Source organism: Myotis yumanensis, unplaced genomic scaffold, assembly GCF_028538775.1.
Source record: "Myotis yumanensis isolate MYYU_CA2020_CCGP unplaced genomic scaffold, mMyoYum1.0.hap1 SCAF_19, whole genome shotgun sequence".
Taxonomy (NCBI): domain Eukaryota; kingdom Metazoa; phylum Chordata; class Mammalia; order Chiroptera; family Vespertilionidae; genus Myotis; species Myotis yumanensis.
Window position 1 is genome coordinate 22,653,804 of NW_027223770.1, and position 17,590 is coordinate 22,671,393.

General features: G+C 50.2%; 1 protein-coding gene across 3 annotated transcripts in view; it reads left to right on the top strand.

The window, feature by feature from the left end:
- Positions 1–17,590, top strand: part of MYO18B (myosin XVIIIB) — a 175,917-nt gene that overhangs the window by 135,847 nt on the left and 22,480 nt on the right. The gene's annotated exons all lie outside the window — the stretch shown is intronic.

Here is a 17,590-nt window from a genome sequence, read left to right on the forward strand (position 1 = left end):
GGTTTTTAACCACCCAAAGACCCATATTTCCAAACCCCAGGCCAGACCGTAGCTCCCTCCTGCCACTCACCTGGGGCCTCCACCAAACCCGGGTGAAGGGTTTCAATTAGAGAAGCTTTCAGTGTTTTGCTCCTGCTGACGCCTCTGAACTTCAGAGCATAAAGATGAATTACTTTGGCCGGGAACAGAAGTATTTAAAAAGGCATTCCAGATGAAGGGCAGGTGGGGCCACGAGCTGGGCGTAAATAACACCTTTATGGCTCTCCTGACAGCAAGATAATTCTCCTAATTACTGCTCCGTTATCTCGGCGCGATCCAAATGGCCCAACACGTTTATAAATTCCCTGTTCCCAGACCGTGTGTTCTCAGAGAGCTGACAGAGGAAAGCATGGGTATTCATATCACTCCCCCCTCCCCTGCTTCAGGGCATCTTGGTGGCCTGTTTGCCCCCACAAAAAGGTTTCTGTACAAACCAACACTACATCCTAGAAGAGACTTAGGACCCGGTGCTGCCAGCCCCAGTCACGTTTCCTGAAAGAGAATTCTTCCACGCTGTCTTGATCCCAAGCGGTGAATGTGCCCGTCTCAATTCAAGAGGTGTTATCATCTAATGAAATGACTTTCTTTGCGTCTGCCTCTGAGATGAGATATCTCGATAATAAAATCTATTACCGAAGGCCTACCTAGGAATAATTGGGTCTATTACTCCCCGGCTTGTGGCTTGGTTTCTGCATTGAAAACAGGCTCTCCAGTAATTAATCAGAATTTCAAGTTGCTAATAATACCAGTTTCCAATAATGCGTGGAGTCCCGAGACAGCAAACAGAAGAGCAGGTACTAATCTTGTCCCCTGAGACTCCATCAATTGAACTTTTGTCACATTCGGCTTCCGGGAAATGAGTGTGACTCAACTCCACAAAGTTAATTACTTAACAAAAACCTAAGGGGAGGGGGGAGATATTGATTGAATGCTGCAGGTGTACATTAAATTATTCAGATAAATCCAATCCAGACTGTTTAGATGAGATTGTGCTTCGCCTAATTGCGTGTCAGAGCGGCTTAGGAAGGTTAATCTTCACAATTGCAAGCATCATCATGTCACAGTTGGATATCTGCAGAAGACAGCGGTCTGGAGGGTATCTGGGGGTCTCAGATCAGAGTCTTAATGTTCTGAATTGACTTCCCAACTCTAGTTTGGTTTGAAGAGTAATTCGTCTCTTTTTGGTGCTCTTTTATGTGTGTGTTTGGCTGAGAAACAATAAGGGAGAAGGACCCTTAGACCTTAAGGCTAGACCAAGCAGTGGGGGAATTGGCTGGTTTGGAATCACAAGTGCGCGTGGTGGGGAAGGATGCGTGAGCTGGTTTGAGTTACGACTCTTTTGGTTGTAAGTGATAGAAACAAAATTCATGTTGGCTTAAGCAAAAGGGAATTCATGGGTTAATAAAAAAAAAAAAGTCTAGTGACCTCTGGTTTCAGGCCCAGTGGAATTCGGGGACTCAGATGATGTCAGCAGGCTGAACCCAGTGTGCCAGGGCTAACCTCTTCCCAACTCTGTGTTCAAGGACGTCATGTTGCTAGATTGACATTAGCCATCGAGGGAGAATCGATGCCATGGGAATTGGCAAATGCTACAAACCAGGGCTTTTTCTCCCACTTCCAGAGCCGGTTTTAAATAGTCACCAGCACACCACTGGGTGAACCCCTCTCTCTCCATCTCCATCCTCAGGTAGGCTTTCCCTTCCCTGGTGACAGTGAGGCTGAAAAATGACCAGCTTGTCAACCTCAATGAGAAGGACCCTGGTACCCAAAATAGATCAGACAGAAGTCTAGGAATGGAATCTCAGAGATTCCAATGGCACGATTTGGGTGATGTGCCCTTCCCTAAACCAAGCACTAGTCCCAGAACAAGGCAGCCTCAGGCCCATGTAGCTGCTATGAAGAGAGGACACACAAAGGAATGGGGTGAGTGAGAGAGAGAGAGAGAGAGAGAGAGAGAGAGAGATCCCCTGTTAGGCTGAATATATCAGATTGAGCTTGAGAAGGACCAGGCACTTTTTCAAAATAACCAATCAATTTCCCGATCCTTCATAAGCTGGTGTTGGATCCTCCCTCTAACCAATCCATTTCCTAGATCTTTGGGGGTCTGTGTGCCTCATCCAATCCAATCCTTTCCCAGGCTAGATAGACCTTTGTGGTCACCATCGTGGCTCCTACCATGCATGCACCCAGCAGAGAATTTCCCTTATTATTTATTCCTCTCCCTCCCGCCCCATAGTCTGGGCGAATGGATCAATTGTACCCTGGGGAGACTGGAAAGCTGGTCCTTCCTTCCTACACAGGGAGGGAAGGGTGTTAATCCTCTGGGCAGGGCAATGCTGTGATTTCCTGGGGAGCCCAGGAATGCTACAACTTCCCCTCGAAGCAGGGCCAGTGTCTGATTCAGCTCCCCAGTTTGTTATGCTCAATGTCTGATTCCCTTTGCTCCCTTCCCCTACCAATAGCTAGCCACTTACACTTACATCAGCACCACCACCATCATCAGCAGCATCATCAGCAGCATCATCACCATCATCACCACCACCACCATCATCATCACCACCACCACCACCATCATCATCACCATCACCATCACCATCATCACCACCACCACCATCATCATCATCATCACATTCACCACCATCATCACCACAAGAGTGGTGAGCAGAGAGCATCACAGAGCCTCTTTAAGAGCAGGCACGCCCTGAACTTCAGAGCAGAGGTCTAAGCCCAGGCCAGTGGTTGGATCATTTCCAGTTTGACCATTCTGTCCCTTATGTGCTGCATCCCCCCCTTATGACCTGTGGGCTCACAGATGCCTCCCTGTTTGTGCTCAGCGTCCTGGGCGCCAGCCTCATTGGAAAGCTGCCCTCTCCCCAGCCTGGCCGTGGCTGCGTGCCAGGTACATGACGCGGAGCCCATCCTGCTGCAGGCCACCTCTGCCGCCCACGCAGATCATTAGAATCAACACATTCATTTCTCTAACAGCATTCTCATCTCATTCCGCCCCAAGTTTTCAAATGGAAAAAGAAAGGCAAAAAGCAAGCCACGTCTGTCCTTGTTCAGGGAATTTGCAGCTCTCTGCAGATGACAGCCCCATAGCGGGGCAGAGAGCTAGGCTTCCTGTTTGCTTTTGGTGGAAGATGACATGGTTGTGCTGTTACTAATGTTTGGCAGAGGTTTAGCCACAAAGCGGCCTGCTGGAGAGCGGCTCATACACCAATGCTCAGGGATCCTTCAGGCTCCTGCCTTTGTGCGCTAATTGCTTGGTGGTGGGGAGAGAAAAGGAAGACTGATGTCACTGCTCAGCAGACAAAAGGAAAGGACGCAGGAAATGAGATGTTTTCATGTCCTCCTAAGAGCCCCGAGGTTGCGCCTCACTGGGGCCTCAGGGCCTCTAAGTTAAACCCCATTTGTGCCCTGGGCCACCCTGGTCTGGGGATGGCAAGGATACAAACGTTGTCATCTACTCTCTGTATTATATTATTTTTTCCACAAGGTACCACTGGCCTGCATTTTTTTTTTTTTTTTGAAAAAAGGACCTACCAGCACAGCTCTTTGATGTGCTAATCATCTTCCACGCCTTTCCTTCCTCCCACACAGTAGCACTTCCGAATTATCAATATGGCTTCTCAACACATAGACCCACAGGCTCTTAGGATTTGGCGTGGTCCCATCTTAGAACTGGGATGTACAAGACCTTAGAATCGTCAAGCCACAAAATCTTAGGACTTAGAACATCTTGAATCATAAGACATACATAGTATTAAAATCTTACCAGGTCGAACCGTAGAAATTGGCCATTCACATAGTTCAAAAATGATGGGATATAGTTGATTTCATGTGGTTCAACCCATTAGAAGATGGATATTGACATCCATACATTCTTAGAATTGTTAGCTCTTAGTGCTACAGAAGTTTAGAACCTTAGGATTTTAGGATCCAGGAAATACCCTCCTCCTCCTCCTCCTCCTCCTCTTCCTCCTCCTCCTCCTTCCCCCCCCCCCCTCCTCCTCCTCCTCCTCCTCCTCTTCTAGTAAATATAGGTCTATTTTGAGCTTTGTGGACTCTAGAATCTCTCTGTCTCAACCTCTGAACTCTGAAAGCTTCCATAGACAATAATACATGGATGAACGTTTGCAGTTGTGCTACAATAAAACTTGATTCACAAAAGCAGACACAGGCCAGAGGTGACCTGTGGGCCACAGCCTGCCACCCACCCTGTTTTGTGACGTGCACGCTGCAAGGGTTTCCTCAAGTGCTTGGACTTGCACAGGAAACACAGACCTATCTGCAGGGATGCCAAAGGGCATTCAAACCTGGAGCCATTTTAAGGACAGTTTAGCCTGTTTCAGACCACTGTCTCTCCCAGGACAGCATCTGCCCTCCAGAGAGGCAATTAGGGGAAGAAAGAGCCTCCGGGGGCTGTTGCTAGCATGCTCCTGGCCCTGGGAGAGGGCCAGAGGGCTTGTCCTTGAACTGAGGAAAAATGGAGCAAGGCCATTGGGACGAGAACCCGGTTTCCGGAGTGCTGGTCAACCCCCCTGTGAGCTCCGCCCCTCGATCAGAAGCAGATTACCCTGAGTGCCTGGGAGGGCAGGATTGATTGCCCTGGCAAGTGCCCGTGGCCCCCAGCTGCAAGCACGATTTGATGAGGCTTTTCATCGGAGAGGCACGCGCCACCCGGCCGTAACCTTGAGATGTGGAGGGAAGAAAGAGAGAGAGCACACCGCTTAGCAGTTGTTTTTCTTTCCCGCTGAGTCAATAAATGAATAAATGGACCATGAGTGGCCAAGTGGCTGATATAATTTTAGACTCCATCAAAGGGAAGATCACAAAAGTGTAGGGAGGGAGCGCCCACCTCTTTATGTTCCGCCGCGGGGAGCCCAGGCTAACAATGGCCACAGAAGGAGGCTGGCAGCCTGGGGACTGATGTGCCTGGCCCATCAGCGGCCCGCAAACACTGTGCACCGTGCTGCCCATGCAGCGCCGGGTGACGTCTGCACTGTGACCCTCAGGAGCCAGGGCGTTTCTCCCGTTCTGACCCACACATTATAAAAGAGGTGATGTGTTGCCGAAACCGGTTTGGCTCAGTGGATGGAGCGTCGGCCTGCGGACTGAATGGTCCCAGGTTCGATTCTGGTCAAGGGCATGTACCTTGGTTGCGGGCACATCCCCAGTAGGAGATGTGCAGGAGGCAGCTGATCGATGTTTCTCTCTCATCGATGTTTCTAACTCTCTATCTCTCTCCCTTCCTCTCTGTAAAAAATCAATAAAATATATTTTTTTTAAAAAAAGAGGTCATGTGACCTGCCCACAGCTGGTTCTCCAGGGCTGGTTGGCAGCAGGATGCATCTTCGTCTCCTGGACGGCACACCCCGCACTCTCCAGCAGATGTGGCATTTCTCCAGCGTGGCGTGCCCACGGACCACCTGGGGAGGACAATTCAAACCCTGAGCTGGCAGGTTCAGGTGGGCCTGGGAGTCTGCATTCCTGACCAGTAGTCAGGCTGCTGGTGCTGGGCCGGGACCCCACCTGGAGTAGCACATACTGTACCTACTGTCGCCTCACTCTAGACCCCCTGAAGTCCGGGGAGGGGAGGGGTATGTTTCTAAGATGAAGTCACGGAGCAGGAAGTGGTTCGTCCAGGATTCAAATTCACATCTGCAGTTTGGGTATTTTTAAAAAATAATGTCGACCACCGACCCTTCTGCTTTAGCTTGGCTCTCCACTGGGGTTGATTTTGCCCCTTAGGGAGTGTTTTGCAATATCTGGAGACATTTTGATCATGTCACTTGGGGCGGGGTGCTGCTGGTATCGTAGGTGGAGGCCAGGATGCTGCTGACCATCCTACCAGGCGCAGGACTGCCACTTCCCTCCCCGCAACAGAGAACTATCTGGCCCTGAATGTCAGGAATGCTGAGGTTGAGAAGCCCTTCTTTGTAGCTCAGGATCTTTTAGTCCAGAAAATACAGACCACCTGAGCCCCGCTCTGGAGGCCGCGCAGTGCCCTTGGATTACAGGAGTCCATTTGAAACCCTCCCACTAAAAAGAGGCATGAATAGCCCTGGCCGGTTTGGCTCAGGGGCTAGAGCATCAGCCCTTGGACCAAAGGATCGGGGTTTGATTCCCAGTCAAGGGCACGTAGCTCGGTAGCAGGTTTCAACCCCTCTCTTTCTCTCCCCTCTCCCTCCATCCATCCATCCTCTCTCCCTTCCACTCTCTCTAAAGATCAATGGAAAAGATATCCTCAAATAAGGAATTTTTTTTTAAAAAGTGGCACAAATAAATGAGTCCTAGCTACCCAAAAGCCCATTTTCCAGGCAGTAGATGGAACTCCCCACTGCCCTGAGAGAGGCCTGGGGTCCGTGTCCCTGTGACAACCTCTCGCTTCAGCAGCTGGAAGCCAGTCAAATCCAGAAACCACTGTTGTCCTCCTCCCCAGTCATCATCACGCCTGGCCGCACTCTGATTGTGTCACAGGCACCACTTTCTCTGACAGCCACCCCCGCCTCCACCCTGTCCCCAGCCAGACGGAAGGCATTGACTCTGGTCCGAGTGTGGGGAGGGCCGGGCTCTGGCATTGATTGCCGATACCAATAGCTCCGGTTCGTGTCCTCCCTGATCCATTCTCGGGGGGACATAGCTAATAACACCAGACTGTTGCTGAGGGTTGATTCCCTGGGGAGAGATTGTTTCTCCCTCTTCGCTTGCGTTCATTCGTGATGGTTCTTTGGCCCGTTGAGAACACACACCGGCTGGGGCCGCAGTCGTTATGGGGTGACGGGATTTGCCTGGAGAGGGAGGGGATCTCTGGAGCGGGGAGAAGCAGTGCGATAAATAACGATCTCGTGTGCATCCAGCTCTTCGCAGTTTACACAGCACCCGAATGTGATTCGAGCCGCACGATGTTCTGCGTGGAAACAGGAAGGGAGCTGATGGCACCGGGGAGCTGGGGAGACAGGCTCTGCCGTGTGGGCACTGGTGCTGGGGGAGTCGGGACCCATTTCCGGGGCTTGCGTCCGATGCAGGTCTCAGTCTCACCCCCGCGCTCTCTCTCCCAGGCGGTGCCTGCCTGGCATAGCTGCTGGGATGCGGTAGTTTGGCCACTGCCGGCCTGGATGACTTCATTAAGGAGCAGCCTTCCGCCTCCGGTATTTATGGGTGGTGTTTGCGATCCCCAGCCAGGCCTGTCCTGGGATGGGATGGACACATAGGGTGCTAACAGGGATGAGGCCTAACTTGATCCAGGAGGGTCAGGTGCGTGGGCAGTAATGGTTTTATCTGATTCATGGGCATGTTGGCATGAATGGTGACGTGGCAGCAAGACAGTGGGCAGAGACTGAGCATGTGTTGGTGGAGAGGGGACAGGAAGGACTTGGGAGACCATGTTTAGGACATAAAATGTTGTGGCCAGTGGGGTGCAGATTGAGTGCACCAGAGGCCTAAATGAGCACGTGAAAGGACCAGCAGGATGGGGCGAGGGTAACAAAGCACCAAAATAGAGGAGACCCCATGCACTTGCCACATTTCCCAAACTACCCCCCGCACCCCGTAGTTCTGAGAACAGGAAAAAGGGCTGATGGTTATTGAGCACCTCCTTCATGGTACGCAGTGCACTCATGAACTCGATTTGTCCCACAGCACAGCGATGCTGTCATCATTCCCACTTTACAGACGAGGAAACTGAGGCTCAGGTAGGCGGGCGATGGCCTGCCCAGGGTCTTGCTCTCAGTGGTGGAGCTGAGTTGCAAGCCTGTGTTTATGTGGATAAACTGAGGCCCCACCGTGGTGAGACCTGCTGCACACTGCCCCCATCACGAATTCAGAGCTGCGAGAACCTAAAGCTGAAATGTGGCTCCTGAGGTGACTTCTGAGTTCCAGGCAGTGCACTTGGGATATAGGGCTGAGCGCAACCCTACTCCCAAGGACCTCAATATCGCAGGAGATCAGAGATTAGAGAATAATTACACTCACATGGGGTCCGTGCTCACCCCAGTGGCTTGTACAATTGCCGGAGGCACAGAGATGAAAGCAGCAAATTCTACCCAGGGGAGCTAGAAAAGGCATCCGAGAGGAAGTGATTGTGGAATGGGTCTTGAAGGATGAATAGGAGTTCACTTGTCAGAGCAAGGAAGAGCATTCCAGGTGGTGGAATGGTAGTGCAGAGGCACAGAGGCAGGAAAGAACAGAGCATGTTTGGGAGCTGCTGAAGTCTATGGGAATTGCCGATGTGTCGGGTGCAGAGTGTGTCGAGCGGAAGAAGAACCTTGGAGGTGGGTTGGGAAGGGGTTGATAGGTAAACAACTCAGATTGGACTGTGGGAAATGAGGAGGCCCCGGAGCCTCCTCCGCAGGAGAGGACTCGGTCAGATGGAGGCGTCTGCCGTGCCTACTTTATGGAATACAGCACAGCGAGGGGCTGGACTGGAGAGAGGAAGGACTACAGAACCCGCAGGGGGTGGTGATGGAGACTACGTTTATGATCATGAGTAGAGAGCAGGGGAAAGATGTGAGATGTTAGCCCATTGTATTGATGAGCTACTCCAGGCCCAGAGAAGGGACCAGAGGTACATAATACCTTGTTCTCACACTAACGTCTATGGATATAAAACCCAGTGGCCACTTGAGAAATTTCAGAGCCCGTGTTCCCCATTTCTGCCATCGCACGGGCTAGTGGGCTGAGATTTATGAGCTTCATTTCCATGTAAATTGAAATAAGACATGTCAGAGGGTGGCTTGGTAATTGCTGCCTGGAACAGTGGGCCTCTGATGCGGGAAGTGTAGTGCCGGTCTACGCGGTACAGATCATTTTTGCATTTGAGACTTAATTATGTTGCTATAATTATTCTTCTGTCAGGAAAATCCGGTGGCACAGATATGTCATATTTGAGCTTGAACAGAAAAATGAAATGCCTTTTGTCATTTTTTTTTTTCGGGAAGCAGTTTGGGTGGGCGACTGTGGACGGTGGGGAGCAGGCTGCTTGGAGGTCACGCCAGGCGGGATGGTGGCTTTGTGAGGGCTCTGTGCGGGGTCAGCCTTGAGAGGGTTGGACTCCAGTCCTTCTGTGTCCCTTTCTGAAGATGCCGCCTCACAGGCCACAGGCTGGGGTGGTTTTAGAGCCTGGGAGAGCCAGAGCTGTAAGGAGCTTTAGAGAGGTTATCGTTGTGTGTTATTTGTGAGCCTCATGACTTAAGACTCACAGCGGAGTTGCACACTGTTTAAAGCCTGACCCCCTCCCTCTCCGTCCCCATCCCACTGGCCCAAGAGACCCTCAGCCCTGTCCCTCCTGTGCCTGCTGAGGAGTCTGCCCCACCCAACAGGGGGAACTTGGGACCTCAAAATCAAGTACAGAGCCCCCTCGTCACCATTGGAGCCCCAGCCCGGGGCACGATTGTTACTGAAGTAGCTGCACCCGGTGTTTAAGCAGGAACCGGAGAGGGGAGAGAACTGTCTAACAGAGAGAGGACCTGGGGAGGGGGCGCCGAGTTGTAGTTCAGCCCCCGCCACGGCTGGATATCGGGTGTGTTGGCCACAGCTGTTGATGTAATGTCTGCATGTGCATAGCAAACACACACATGTTAGATGTTCTGCAGGCCACATCTTACCACTTGGGTTTCAAACAGCCCAAATTGCCTAAAAGTTTAGCCTTGCAGAGAGCTTTAAAGGCCCTCAGGCAATAGCTGGGGGCATTAAAAACCATCAGAAAAAAATGAGACAGGAAAGGAAAGATGGGAGGAGCATCCTGCAGGGCAGGCGGGGGCGGGTTCCAAGGTCCCTGCGTGTTTGCATGGCCAGCTCCATCCTGCCTGTAACACAGAGCCGTTTTACCCGAATGTGTGTATGTGTCTTATCATATGTGCAGCCACGAACGAGGGCGGAAATACCGCAACACAGTCATCAAGGCTGGTGTCCCCACGTAATGGACTGAAGGGTCATTTTTTTGCCACTTTCTTTATTTTCTAACTTCTCTATCGTGCACCCTATTAGAACCAGAAAACAAAGCACAATCATGTGTCGCATAACGACATTTCGGTCAACAATGGGCCGCATATATGATGGCGGTGGTCCCATATGGTTGTAATGGAGCTGAAAAGTTCCCATCACCTACTGTTGTAGCCTAGTGAGGTCGGAGCTGTCCTGGTACGGTACCTAATACTTGATAATGATCAGACATGACTATTTACTGTATTGTACCTTTTATCATCATTTAGTGTACCCCTTCTACTTCTAAAAATGTTGGCTGTGGAACAGTAGGCCATGCTATGCCGGCAGCAGCCTCATCCATCTTGTGTTTACTGCATCTCTTGATTGCATCCTTTTCTCTCGCGCTCGATTTAATCTCGTGTTGTTTTGTACAGTAACACGCTGCCCAGGCTGATAGCCTCGGAGCAGCAGGCTGTACCATGCAGGTCTGTGTAAGTGCACTGTGTGATGCTCACGCACAGACAGTTGCACCTCTGTGCACATTCCTCAGAGGTACGTGTTCAGAGGCACACGACTAGAATGGAGTTTAAAAGAAAAAAGATCGCATGGTGTCCCAGGAGTTTGTTAGGGCTGCGATTGGTGACAAGGTACCTCGAACTGGGTGGCTTGGGAACTAGGAATTTGTCGTCTTAACCATCTGGAGGCTAGAAATCTGAAGTCATGGGGTGGGCAGCACCGTGTTCCTCCGAAGGCCCTGCGAAGGGCTGCTCCGTGCATCTTCCCCGGCTTCTGGTGCTTTGCTGGTAATCCTCGATGTGCCTCGACTTGTAGCTGCATTGCTCCAATTCCCCATCCACATGTGGTGCTCTCCCTGGGCATCCTCACTCCCTCTTCCCTCCGGGGTCTGTCTCTGTCTCCAAACCCCCCTCTTCTTATGATCACACCAGTCCGATTGGATTAGGGCTCCCTCGAAGGACCTTGTCTTTACTTGAATACCTCTATAAAGACCCGATCTCCAAACGCAGTTACATTCTGAGGGACTGGGGTTAGGATTTAAAACATTTGGGGGGGAGGGGAGGAGAAACACAACTCAATCCATAAACAGATGCATTCTTAGAAGTGGGAAGAAGTTCAGGGTGGCTACAGGCTTTATCTTGGAGGGAGGGGAGGCGATTGGCACGGGGTCTATATAGGAGAACTTTTCAGTGTTATTGGGGTAGCCGGCTTCCAGATGGTACCCAGCGATTCCTCCCCTGGCGTTCGCATGCCTGTGGAGCCCCCTCCCATATTGTGCCAGAGTAGGTCTGTGTGACCAATAGATGATGTCAGTTTTAATGACCCCTCACCTCTGGGGCTAGGTTCTAAAAGGGATCTGGCATTTGCCTTGCCCTGTCATGGCTCACATGTTCTGGGACAGCCAGCCCTTAGGTCAGGAGGACACACTCGGCAGCTCTGTGAGTGCAGGGGAACCGAGGCCCCCACTCCACAGCCCTGTCAGTGGGTCTCCTTGGAGAGGACCCTGCAGCCTCAGTCGAGCCTTCAGATGACCATAGCCCTGGCTGGGGTCTTGGCTGTAACCTCCTGAGAGAGCCTATATATCGTAGTTTCCTATTACAGCTGCGACAGTTGACCACACACGTAGTCGCTTAAAAGAACACAATCCATTCTCTTTATGTTGTGGAGGTCCGAAGTCCAAAATGAGGCTTAAGGGGTAAAAGTCAAGGTGCAAGCAGGGCCGGTTCCTCCCGGAGGCTCGGGGGGGACAGTCCTTTCCTTGCCTCTTCCCGCTTCCAGAGGCGCCCACATCTCCTGGCTCCTGCATCACTCCAGTCTGAGACCCCATCACCACTTGCTGCTCAGTCCCCCACCGGCCCTCAACTCCCTTTCACAAGGCCCCTCTGATTACATTTAGGGTCCAGGTGGATAATCCAAGATAACCTCCCCACCGCAAGGTCTTTGATGTCATCACAACCGCAAAATCCCTCTTGTTACCACATTCACGTCTTGGGGATGAGAACGTGGACATCTTTGGTGGTCATTAGTCAGCCTACCACAGCCCTGGAGCCAGTTCCACCCCGATAAGCAAGCCACTCACACATTCCTGACCCGCAGAAAACCACAAGATGCGAAAAAATACTTGATATTTCCAAACCCGAGGTGTTGGGGGGGATCCGTCATGTAGCCATAAATACCTGATACAGACTAGGAGTGTGCAATCCAGCACTGAATTCTATAACACTTGAAAATTATAATTCTGGATTTCTTATAACTTTTTCCTTGAAACATAGTACATATAGCAGAGTGTGCATTTCTCGTCCGTGTATATAGTGCTGTGAATCTTCACAAACTGGAAGCACCCTTGTCTGTCCTCAGTAGTGGGGCCTGGACTGAGCTCGATGCTGCTGTGCTCTGTGCCCGTAATCCTCCTGATGCTCGGAGATCTACCCCCGCCCCTTCTCTGCTCTGCTCAGAATTGCAGGGAGCTGTTTCCTCGCTGCCTGCTGGTAGGTGCGCCAGGGACAGGCAGAGATGGATAGCTGTAAGGCAGGAGGGAAGCCAGTGTTTCTTCCTGTCTCGCACCGTCTGGAGGGGGTCCCCGCAGCAGTGGAGCCTCTGTAATCCCAGGTCCCATTAGGGACCCCCCTCCTCCACGGCACCAGCTTCCAGCGGGCAGCCCTGTTGAGGTTCACCTCGCATTGGGCAGCCCAACTTCTTGGCTTTTCCTTCCAGCCCTCGGTTGGCAGTGCCTTCCCACTGTTGATAATCGCTTTTCCCTTCTCATCTTTCCCATCACCAGGATAGCTAAGTCCCTGCATGTAATTCCTTCGGTTCAACGATCTAGAGTGATTTTGATTTTCCTGACGGATACAGAATCCTTTGGGGCATTGTAGTAAATCCTTCTGTGTGTCCCCCTCCCCCCTAAAAAAAGAAAGCATCAGGTTCTTAGACTTCATTTCCTGAAAAAATGAGGCTGTCCTCACTATACAATATCTGCAGGCTTCATATTTTCAGAGTCTTTACTTAGGAAAGAAGGAAAGTTTGTTATGTGTCAAGTACGTACCCCTGTGTTAGGTAAACCAGATGTACGAAGTTTTGCACAGTTTCATGTGTTTCTGGCAACGACCTTCTGACAGAATAATACTGTCGTAGCAGATGAGGAACTGGGAGTAAGAAGGGATGAGTAACCCCTCAGAATTCACACAGGTGCTTGTTCTGCAGCCAGTGCTTCTCTGGCTGCTTCCCAGGTGTTAGTTTGCATCTTCCCTTCCCCTCCTACCAGGGTCTCTCCCTAAATGTTGTGGGTGTATTTTCCTTTAATTCCATAGAACACTCAGCAATCAACGTATGTGTGTCTTCTTTGAGGATTCAGGAGGCATCTCCAGGAGGATTGAGAAAGGGTGGCAGAGTTGGGAGTTCCTGTTGACACAGGGTAGTACTGGACTCTGGCTCCTGAAGACCTGGATCTGCTGTGCAGTGATCAATTAGACATGCCTGCCACGGGTGAAGAAAAGGGTGGGATGAGACAAGTATTTACTGAACCTTTGGAAATAGGCCTCAGCTTCCATCGGTCCGTCACTTTCTAGCTGTGCGACTTGGGGGTCTTTGGTGAGTCTCTGTGTCTATTACCACGTCATAAAAATAGACCAAAAAACAATGAACTTGCAGGGTGAACGTGAAGAAAGAAGAAGGGACCGTGGATAGGGATGACCACTTTTCCCCCAGATCCTCTTCTTGCTGGAGGTTGGGCTCTTTTTCCGTCTTAAATAAGGAAATCTGATGCATTTTTAGATTTTCTAATGGGCATCTCAACTCTTTCCTTTCCCAAGATGAGGCTGCACACTCCCCACTAAGGCTCACTTCGTTGTTAATATCGAGCTTTAACCAGGATGTAATTCGCAGGGCCTTTATTTTTCCCGCAGCCTCATTTCTCCCGGGCAAATGACCGTTGGACAGTTGGAACGAAACAAAGGCAGTTCCTCGTAATCTTTCTTTCTGGGAAGACTCCTCACCTTTCGGAGACACAGGCATCCTTGGATGAAGCAGGAACTAGAGGCAACGGGGGGAGCGAGCTGTGGGCTGGGTTCCAGAGACCTGGGTCCAACTCTGGATCATCATGTCTTGGTCACATGTCCCAGGACAAGAGACTTAACCTCTCTGAGACTCAGCCTGCTCATCTGTAAAATGGGGGTAATAAGGCCATGAGAGGCAGTGAGCAGGTAGACGGACCGGGGGACTGTGCTTTGTAGTGTCAGAGAGAAATGAAGTCTTCCGTTTTTTTGCTTTCTGACAATAAAAGTAATTCATATTCCCTGCAGAGCAACTGGAGAAGTATCAAAAGGAAAATAAAAATCACCTGATACCTCACCACACCGAGATAATAACTCCACTATTACTTTGGGGTAATATTCTCCAGCTGCCTTTTACGTGTTGGTACAGTACTTGATTCTGAGGCTTCTTAAAAGGATTATGTGAGAGAAGGTATTTTGAATTTAGCAGGGTGCTTGAACATGCGAGAAATAGAAATGAATATATTCATTTATTAATTAGTTCAATACTTTCATTAAGTATGTGTCAGAGTAGGAATGTTTGTGTGTGTATCTATATACACAGGTGCATACACATTCAGACGGGCACACACTTATAATAGTATATGTGTGTGTGTGTAATTTTTTTTTTTTTGTACCAGGCTCTGTAACATGAAGTTTCTATTAGTCTTAACTGCACCAGAAAAAAATAACAAGACTTTTCATCGTGTTTTGGGGGTGTTTTGAGATTGTCTAATCTATAATAAAAACTTGTCAGATTAACTTCGGGAGGTCTTGGGTGGGGGGGTGCCTTGAGGTTCGCGAGGCTCGGAACTGCCGTCTGACATCCTGGGCACTTGCAGATAGGAGAGGGTTCTCTGAAGACAGCTGTCCTGGGCAGAGAAAACAAACAACGGTTTTAGATATTAGCCTCTAATTGAACACAAGAGGAGACGATGTTAATTGCAGCCACTAATTATCGCATGAACCGCTCCCCCCGCAGCAGCTCTGTGCAGCAGGGGGAGCAGCCTGAGAGTGCCACATGGTGCATGATTCTCCTGAGCGGTGCTGGGAGGCCAGCAGGTACGTGCTACATGCTACATGCTATTGCATAGATCTCTGTGCACATGGTGTATACTGTGCATGCATTAGTGAGGGTGTGTTCTGGGCACCTGCAATACAGATAGGCCCCTGCAAGACTATAGCTCCATGGAAGTTAGGATTTTTTCTATCTATATTCGCTGTGCCTCGATCAGTGCTGGCACATAGTAAGTGCTCAGTAAATGTTTATTAAATGAATGCATGAATGGTGACCTACGATGATTTGACTTACAATTTTTTGACTTTATGGGGGCATAAAAGCAATACACATTCAGCAGAACTTGTAATTTAAATTTCAAATTTTGATCTTTTTCTGGACTAGCGATAGGGCTCTACACTGTATGTGTCGCCAGTGTTTTGTGGTTTTGCATCCCATCATGACTACGGAATGCCCATCCGTGCCTCCTGCTTCTGGGGAGAAGAAGAAATCTGTTATACCCGCACCTCAGTTTACAGTGGGGTTGCTGATAGTGCAACTGTCCTGAGTGCAATGAAAGGAGGCTAGGCTAGGCCATGCCGTTCAGCAGGTCAGGCGCATTAAATGCAATTTCCACTTATAATATTTTAAACTTATGATGTGTTTATCAGGACATCACCCCACCTAAAGTCAAGGAGCATCTGTATATGAATATATATGAATATATATATATATGTGTGTGTATATATATATATATATATACATATATATATATGTATATATATATACAGTGAATATATAGTATATATTAGTATGTTGTGTTTCTGTAATAGTATCTACATCACTATATTGTAACTATAGATTAATATGGGCAATTGGTATGTTTATTAGTAGGTTTCTGCTGTATACATCTATTTTAATAGTCATATCCTAATATCCAACCCCCCCCCCCCATCATGTCTCTGTTCTCCAAGTCTCCAAGGAGAGAGAATGACTGAGAAAACCAAGCTCATGCCTGGCTTTGAATCGCGACCCCGTTTGCATGTGGCCGTCCTGACCCTGTCCTGAGCTTCGTTAGTCATGCATCATGGTGGCTGGAAGGAGCCCGGCTCCCAGGCCAGACGGCGCCTCCCTGTGCGCCCTCCTCCCTCGTGTCCCCGTGTCTCTCAGCGCTCTCGCTCTCGGGTGGGGCCTTGTTTTGTCTGCCCCAGGGAAAGACCACCGCGTCCCTGTCACCTGGTCCCTGCAATCAGCAGGCTCTGTGTGGTTTTCCAGTTGAAGCAGGAAGGGTTTGCTGATTGCTGATTACACGACTCCAAATTTCCCCAATCGGCCTCCGTGGGGTGTTCCCACTGAGCCTGTGCGAGTCCCTGCCTCTCTCCATGCCATACCTTCTCTCAGCCACTCGGCGTGGCTCCAGGGCTGTCTCAGTTCTTTCTCTTTTCTCTCTCACTCTCTCTCTCTCTCTCTATCAAGCTGGAAAAGCACAGACTACCACACGGTGAACAGACAAGCCCATCTCCAAGGAGAACTGAGTGCCCTGGTCGTGGGGAGCAGCCGGGTCCTCACTGGCTTACATTGGGGTGTGCACACGTAGCCCCAGAAAGACCAAGAGACTGGGAGCTGGCAGAGCAGGGCTCCCATCCCTTCTCTGCTCCTCGCTGTCCTCGGTGACTGTGCTGGCCTCAGTTTCCTCACCCACAAATGAGAGGAGGGTGACCCCAGGCTCAGAGAGGGGCTGTGGACTGTCCAAGGCCACACAGCTAGTCAGTTAACTGAGCAGCTGAGAGTCACCCATAGGCCTGACCCCGTATCCTTATATGTTCACCTCGCCACACTCCGATCAGTTGATATATGTCTTTTCCTTAACACAACAGTGAAAAAATAAACATCATTAGAAAAGCTTATTGGAAAAATCTTGTCCGCAAACCCTCTTCATCCCCACCCATGAATATTCTCAGCTTCCACGTGTTCCTCCAAGTATGTGTGTGTGTAATTTGCATAGACATGGGCATGTAGTTCCCTGTTCTGTTCCGTTTGCTTAACATTATTCCACAGAGGCCGTCCCTGCTGCCAGGATAATGGTAATGTCTGCCTAATGGCTCAGAGTCACACATTGGGATTCCCCTACCCAGTTCCAGTGCTGGGGGGCAGGCGGCTCTCAGCTTCTCCGAGTTGTCGATAGCTCTGCTCAAGCATCCCCAGCACAGAGCCTGGCTCTGCCTTTTCAGCCCTTCCCCGTAGAGTCCGTTTCCAGCTGCGTTTCCAGGTTTCCCTCAGGCTTCCTCAGACCGGGCACTGGTCAGACTTTTGGGCCGGTCGTTCTCTGTGGTGGGGGACGATCCTCTGTATTGTAGGATGTGAGCAGCACTCCTGGCCTTTCCACTAGATGCCAGGAACAAGCCCCAAAGTTGTGACAACCAAACCTGTCCGTGCACATTGCCCAGTGTCCCCTGGGGGGCAAGCTCGCCTCAGTTGACAGTCACTGTGTTAACGGGCAGGGGTGTGGAATATGCTGCAAGTGGAAGTCATGGATTTCTCAGGACCTGATTGGGGGTGTCAGCGAGTGAAGGGATGAACAAGA